Here is an 8,376-nt window from a genome sequence, read left to right on the forward strand (position 1 = left end):
CTTTAGAAATGCTGATAAGGATGTTCTACTAAATATTACCCTTTGTAAATCTTTGAGGAGGCTCAGGAGTTGTAGCACTAAAAGGATTTATATAAGCAGGTGTACACATCTGTGTAAACGAGAACACATTTGGGACTTACTTGGTTCCACACTCTCAAGAGCCTGTGTCATATAATGCTGATATACTTATTTTATTTTGATAGTGTAACAATAAATGCATGCCCTTTTCATGTTTTTAGCACCTCTAAGTGCGTAGGCGCTCAGTCATGTCTGATTCTTTGCAGCCTCATGGACTGTAGCCCACCAAGCTCCTCTGTCCATAGGACTCTCCAGGGTTGTCATTTCCTCCTCCAGCGGATCTTCATGACCCAGGGATCAAACCCATGTCTCTTGTATCTCCTGCATTGGCAGGCAGATTATTTACCACTAGTGCCACCTGGAAAGCCCTTTTAACACTTCTATTGGCACCTAACTAATATGCAAATTAATTGTACCTATGTAAGTGTGTAATGTGGTAATTTTGACATACATATGTATCCATGAAACCATCACTACAGTCGAGATACTGAACATATCATCACCTCCAAAGTTCCCTGTTATCCCTTTGTCATCTCATCTTTCCATCCTTTGATGACCCCTACTCACAACTCCTGATCTGCTGTCATAATTTTTCTTTTACATTTTCTATAATTTTATATAGAGAGCCGTATAACCTGTTTTCTGGCTTACTTCACTCACCATAATCACTTGGAGATTGCCTCATTGTCACATATCTCAGTAGCTGGTTCCTTCATATTTCTGGAATATTTATTACATCATGTGGCTATATCACAGCTTGTTATCTATTCTGTTGATAGGCATAGGTCCCTTGAACTTAATTTACTTTCATGACATTTTGTCCATGTCTCCGATAATTAATAAATTCTTAATATAAAAAATTATTTCAAGACCTAAGTTCTCTATTGTCTCTTAATCATAGAGAGGAAAACAGTACTTTAAAAATAGATAGTGGAAAAAAATAAAAATAAAAATAGATAGTTGTAGAATTATGATATTTATGACAATATTAATACTGACGTTCCTTTTATATTGTACTTTGCTTTACTGAACTTTGTAGAAGTCCGTTTTTTACAAACTGAGTAAATGTAGATATGTGGCCACCCTGCTTAAGGCAAGTCTGTTGGTGCCATTTTTCCAATAGCATTTGCTCACTTCGTGTCTCTGTGCCACATTTTAATAATTCGCACAGTATTCTAAACTTTTCATCACAATATATACATGATGGTGATTTGTGATCAGTAATCTTTGATGCTTCTTTTGTAATTTTTGTTTTATATTTTTCAATTACAATATGTACATTGAATTTAGGCATAATGCTTTTGCACATTTAATAGGCTACAGTAGAGTAAAAACATAACTTTCTTGCTCTGGGAAGCCAACAGATTCATGTGACTCACTTTATTGAGAGATTTGCTTTATTGTGGTAGCCTGGAAGTGAACCCACAGTATCTCTGTGGTATGCCTGTTATATGCTGATGTGCATAGCAACAGATGAAATTTATTGTTGTTTGTAAAGCTAGACATAGCGTTCAGTTATTTTGCAAAGCAATTCATAGATTATGAAGATGTGACTAAGAACTAATGTAAACCATAGCCCGCCAGGCTCCTCTGTCCATGGAATTCTTCAGGCAAGAATACTGGAGTGGATAGTCATTCCCTTCACAAGATTCGTCCCAACCCAGGGATCATACCTGGCTTCCCAAGAGGAGTGTCACCAGAGTTGTTAGGGATGCTTTGGAGATCCAGTTAAGGAAAACTGGTGTCAGAGAGAGAGTGAGATGAGAGATGAGAGGGAGGAATGGAGAAGATGCGTATATGCTGCTGCTGCTGCTGCTAAGTCGCTTCAGTCGTGTCCGACTCTGTGTGACCCCAGAGACGGCAGCCCACCAGGCTCCCCCGTCCCTGGGATTCTCCAGGCAAGAACACTGGAGTGGGTTGCCATTTCTTTCTCCGATGCATGAAAATGAAAAGTGAAAGTGAAGTCAGTGGCATCCAGCTCTTCGTGACCCCATGGACTGCAGCCTACCAGACTCCTCCGTCCATGGGATTTTCCAGGCAAGCGTACTGGAGTGGAGTGCATTTCCTTCTCCAAGATAAATACACACATATGAGTATTAGTTGTTTAGTCACTAAATTGTGTCTGACTCTTGTGACCCCATTGACTGTATCCCACCAAACTCCTCTGTCCATGAGATTTCCCAGGCAGAAATACTGGAGTGGGTTGCCATTACCTTCTCCAGAGGATCTTCCCAACCCAGGGATCGAACCCAGGTTTCCTGCATTGCCCCACCTAGTTACTACATATTTGGATTTAGGAGGACAGATTGTGAGGTTTATGGTTATTTCTGTATGTGTTAAGAGCAGACAGTCCAAGCTAGAAATGATAGCTAGATATACTACTGCTTATTGAACCAACTCACTAGGCTGCATGATATCCGAAGGTCCGTTTCTAGAAGTTTATTCAACAAAATTGTGCCCAGTAGAGCTGGACACTGGAAGGATGTGGAAAATGGAGAAAAAACTAGGTTTGAAATAGTCAGATCCAGAAGTTTGTTTGTAGGAAAGTACCTAGAGGCATGTGAAGCTATTAATTAGTAAAATTATCATGTTATCTTTCTATGTACCATATATTTATAATATTCATCATTTTAAAGTTTCCAATTTGATGTAATTTTTTTCTCCTACTCTGGAGGAGGACATGGCAACCCACTCCAGTATCCTTGCCTCCCATGGAGAGAGGAGCCTGGTGGGCTACAGCTCACAGGGTCACAAAGAATCAGACATCACTGAAGCAACTTAGCATGCATGCACATCCACTTAATTTTCCATTTGTGATTTTTAATTATTTTTATTAAAGACCCCTCCCCATGAATGCATACTTGGGTCTTCATAGAGCTGGAATTTATCACTGTTTACACGTTACAGTTCAATGGAGAAGACAGTCTAGGAAACATATAATTCAGATGAAAGCTTATAAAGGCTAACTAAGAGAACCTCAGTGGAGAAGGGCATGGCAACCTACTCTGGTATTCTTGCCTGGAAAATCCCATGAACAGAGGAGTCTAGGGGGGTTATAGCCCATGGGGTCGCACAGAGTTGGACACAACTGAGCATGCACACATGGGAAGAGGACCTCAGGAGTGTCTAGCATAAGAATATGATGCTTACCAGAGAGGCCTGGATCAACTTCTTGCAGGGAGTGGTGTTAAAGTTGAGATGTAGTGAATGAGTTGGAATTGGTCAAGCAAAGATGTATATGTCTGTGTGTGTCTACCGCATCTCTGTGTGGGGTTAGGGGGACAATGACAGAAAGGTGATTAAAGAGGTTTGATTATACCTTCTGACATACAGAGTGTAATATAGGTGAGTAGTTGGCACAAGATCTTATTTTGATGCATTTTACAGTTATTTTTGCTTTGCATGAGTGAGGAAATCCCGAGACTTTAGGGAGAGATTTGATTATGTCTCTTATAAACTTGTATCTCTTTCCTCTGAAACAGATGCCCTTAATTCTCTAGAGGCAGTTTTCAGGGAGCAGTTTTATTTTATACTTTTACTTTTTTTTTTTTTTCAAAGAATGGGTCTTGGTAGCTCTAAACTCATTCTTTTTTTTTTTTTCTAAGTTAATTAAATGATTGGTTTTATCTTATGGCTGTGCTGGATCTTCATTGCTGCACGGGGGGTTTCTCTATTTGGGGTGAGCAGGCTTCCCCTGGTGGTGGCATCTCTTGCAGAGCATGGGCTGTTGGCACACAGGCTTCAGTAGTTGCAGTGCCTGGGCTCAGTAATTGAGGCTTAGGAACAGGAGGGGCTCCGGAACAGGAGGGGCTCCAGAGCAGGAGGCTCAGTAGCTGTGGTGCTCCCTGGCATGTGGGATCTTACTGGCCCAGGAATTGAACTAGTGTCCCTTGCATTGACAGGTGGATTCTTAACCATTGGACTGCCAGCGAAGCTCCAAGGAGTAGTTTTAAAATGCAAGAACACTTTAGTGAAGAAAGGGTCCTCATGGCAGGGAATGGTTTCTGGGATTCCATTCTAAATACCAACACAACCTAGGCTGCTTAAAGTTCTTTGACATTTAGTCACTGCTAACTTAATCAGTGTGTGTTATAGTATGAGAGTCAGAAATCACAGACTGCTGTGTACACTTCCTACTACTTTATTTGCTCCATCAGCTTGGCAAATCATTTTTATCCTCTAAGCTTCAGTGTACTTATGTTTACAGTGGGACACACATGCCTTCTTCATAGGGCGGTGTGAGAGTCGGAGGATCCACTAAAATAATCTGGGAGAGAAGTGCCTAGCATAAAGTCGGTGTTCAATAAGTTTCAACTGGATATATGTTTTAACAGTTCCACTCTTTTATGATGAGATTCTGTCTGTAGCTCTTTGCTAATGTTCTTGATGAGGTAATCTTTGGAGAATGACTCACAGAGGATTTTTCTTCCCTCTAAATGTGGAATGTCTCTTTGAATTAATTCACTTCATAAAAAACTGAGTAATGCTTGGAATTCCATTAAAAGAGTGATATTAACAGGTCACTGAAAGCTTTTTTTATATCCCTTTTGAGAATACTGTAGTATTTACTTAGTATTCAAAGATGATCCATTTCTTTTGGAAAAGATTGGGAACATAACTTCTGCAAGATGCTAGTCAAAGAGAGCTTCATCCAGGTGCTTTTTGAGAAATTCATTGAGTATGAATGTTCCACATCCACTTGATCCTCATTGATTTGTCAAGGCCAAAAGTGATTTCCCAGAACACCCGATTTTATTTTATTTTTTATAACTTACTTGCTTATTTTTGGTTACCCTGGGTCTTTGTTGCTGTGCACCGGCTTTCTCTAGCTGCAGAGAGCCGGGGCGACCCTTCACTGTGGTGCACAGGCTTCTCATTGTGGTGACTTTCCTTGGTATAGAGTGCATGTTCCAGCCTCCCGGGCTTTAGTAGTTGCAGAAAGTAAGCTCAGTAGTTGTGGCTCCCAGGCTCTAGGGCATGTAGGTTTCAGTTGTTGAGGCAAAAGTGCTCACTAGTTGTGGCCTTGGGCCCTGGAGCAGGCCGGCCTCTGCTGCACGTGCCATCCTCCCAGCCCAGGGATCAAACCTGTGTCCCCTGCATTGGCAGGCAGATTCTTACCCACTGTTCCACCAAGGAAATCCCAGTTTCATTTTATTTTTAAAAGTACAACAGTAGAGTATGGAGCTCTGGATATGGTTTGGGATAATATCTGTCTCACCAACTCCTACTCCTTGTGATAGTGAGAACTAAAAATGCCACCTGCCACATAAGTAAACAAAGCATGTTGCAGCCATCAGCCATGGGAGCTGCCACCCCCAGGTATCCTGAGATGCTGAGTCCCAGGCTGAAGTCCTCAGTTTTGTCTGCTGAATGAAGTATAACTCTCAACTTTTAAGTTACGTTATTTTTTTTAAGTCAACAACAATCTTGCTTTAAATATTATAACTTTAGGAATTATTTCCCTGGCCCAAAGGACAGGTCCCTTTTCTATATTCCCTTTGTTCCCAAAGTTTTCTCACTCATTGTCTGTTGGTTTATATTTGTTACATATTCATATATGTCTGTCTCTATAATATATAAGCTCTGAAAGTCTAGGTACTGAATCTGATTAATTAAATACTGTGTCCTTTTCAATTCAGGCAGTGCCTGGCATATAATAAGCATCTAATAAATGCCCATCAAGTGAATGAATGAATGATTATATGAATTAACATTTCCTTCAGAATAAAGCTTCCTTCACGAGAAGGAAGTCATAGACTTTTTAGGATAACTTTACTTATTTTATTTTTTTTTAACTGATAAGATGTTTAATGACTTTTGTTCTTAGGTCACCTTATTGAGCGATAAATCATGAAATCAACAGTTGTACATCTAGGTAATTTACCAATGGAGCTCTCTTCCACTGGTGTGTATATTTTAATCTGTCCCATGTGGGTATCTCTTCCATTTTGGTGATTGGCTAGAACAGCAATCTGTATCATGAAAGTGCGAGTTGGCTTCCTATGATTATTAGTTAAGGGAACGTGAATCCAGCCAATTGGTTCCACCAATTCAAGTTGCCGAATTTCCTGAAGGTTGTGATAATTATTTCCTACTCTGACTGAGATCTTGCTTGGAGTGTAGCTTTCATCAGATTTGTAATCCACATAAATACATAATGCCTTCACTGTTGTTTTTCTTCTGAATTGTATGTTCACTAAATGAGGCTGGGATCCATCTGATTGCCAGTAAGTTTCTAGATTATCATCTCGTAACTGATTCACTCCAAATCCTGGTTTACAAGATAAGAGTGACCAAGCAGCTTGTGACCCAATTTCCCGTACTGTTCCAGTCCTTTCCAACTGCTTAGGGTCAGCACCAGGAGGTGTCTTGTTTGATGTGGTCATTTTAAAAATATTAGCTTGCGGACTCTGCTTGCCGCCATTCGGTTTTTCTGGATCCGCTGCAGCTCTGCGCCACTCCCACTCGGCTTCCTAGGATAACTTTAGCAAAGAAAAAAAAAATCTTAAAATTCTGAAACTGAGCAAACTGGGAGATGCTGCAATGAAGGAAATGAAGACAGGAATGAATAAAAAATGAACACTGATTTTTCTCAGGTTTGTGCTATTTTAAAAATAAGTGCTACGCATAACTTGGTTTGCTCATAAAATTTTACCATTTGGTTCACTAAATTGAAGAACACAGTTTAAATAAAGTAAATATTTACAAATTGAATTTACTTGGAGATATTTTTCATTTCTGATACAAATTCAGCCCCAAGCTGCTGGCCAAAAAGAAAAACAACATTCTTATCATTTGAGAGTGGATCAGATAATGGAGAAAAGTTGAAATTAGGAGAAAAAAAATCCATAGTGAAAATTTAAAAAAATAATAATAACATTATTTAGGTGACTTGTCTGGTGTCATTTAGTGACAAAAACAGAAAGGGAAAAGTGTAAGAGACAAAGCACATTTATGTTTGTTGAGCATTTATTAGGAGCAGGTCTGTGAGCCAGACACTTTGCATGAATTATCTCATTTAATTCCCATGACAATTATTTGGAGTTGATATTACTATTCTCACATTTCAAATGAACTACTAAGAGATGGAGATGACAACTAGCTTTTTTTTTTTATTTTTTAATTTTACTTTATTTTACTTTACAATACTGTATTGGTTTTGCTATACACTGACATGAATCTGCCACGGGGGTACATGAGTTCCCAATCCTGAATCCCACTCCCACCTCCCACCCCATATCATCTCTCTGGATCATCCCCGTGCACCAGCCCCAAGCATCCTATATCCTGCATCGAACATAGACTGGTGATTCATTTCTTACATGATAGTATACATGTTTCAGTGCCATTCTCCCAAATCATCCCACCCTCTCCCTCTCCCTCAGAGTCCAAAAGACTGTTCTATACATCTGTGTCTCTTTTGTTGTCTCGCATACAGGGTTATCATTGCCATCTTTCTAAATTCCATATGTATGTGTTAGTATACCGTATTGGTGTTTTTCTTTCTGGCTTACTTCACTCTGTATAATTGGCTCCAGTTTCATCCACCACATTAGAACTGATTCAAATGTATTCTTTTTAATGGCTGAGTAATACTCCATTGTGTATATGTACCACAGCTTTCCTATCCATTCATCTGCTGATGGACATCTAGGTTGTTTCCATGTTCTGGCTATTATAAACAGTGCTGCAATGAACATTGGGGTACATGTGTCTCTTTCAATTCTGGTTTCCTCGGTGTGTATGCCCAGCAATGGGATTGCTGGGTCATATGGCAGTTCTATTTCCAGTTTTTAAAGGAATCTCCACACTGTTCTCCAAAGTGGCTGTACTAGTTTGCATTCCCACCAACAGTGCAAGAGGGTTCCCTTTTCTCCACACCCTCTCCAGTATTTATTGCTTGTAGACTTTTGGATAGCAGCCATTCCGACTGGTGTGAAATGGTACCTCATTGTGGTTTTGATTTTCATTTCTCTAATAATGAGTGATGTTGAGCATCTTTTCATGTGTTTGTTAGCCATCCATATGTCTTCTCTGGAGAAATGTCTATTTAGTTATTTGGCCCATTTTTTGAATGGGTCTTTTATTTTTCTGGAATTGAGCTGCATAAGTTGCTTGTATATTTTTGAGATTAGTTGTTTGTCAGTTGCTTCATTTGCTATTATTTTCTCCCATTCAGAAGGCTGTCTTTTCACCTTGCTTATATTTTCCTTTGTTGTGCAGAAGCTTTTAATTTTAATTAGATCCCATTTCTTCATTTTTGCTTTTATTTCCAGTATTCTGGGTGGTGGATCATAG

The 8,376-nt window shown here is 39.5% G+C and overlaps 1 pseudogene; it reads right to left on the bottom strand.

Annotated features, from left to right (window-relative positions):
• Positions 1-5,906: 5,906 nt before the first annotated feature.
• Positions 5,907-6,546, bottom strand: LOC138426690 (anaphase-promoting complex subunit 10 pseudogene; annotated as a pseudogene).
• Between the last annotated feature and the right edge of the window lie 1,830 nt (positions 6,547-8,376).

The sequence above is a fragment of the Ovis canadensis genome, chromosome 21, assembly GCF_042477335.2.
Source record: "Ovis canadensis isolate MfBH-ARS-UI-01 breed Bighorn chromosome 21, ARS-UI_OviCan_v2, whole genome shotgun sequence".
Lineage (NCBI taxonomy): Eukaryota > Metazoa > Chordata > Mammalia > Artiodactyla > Bovidae > Ovis > Ovis canadensis.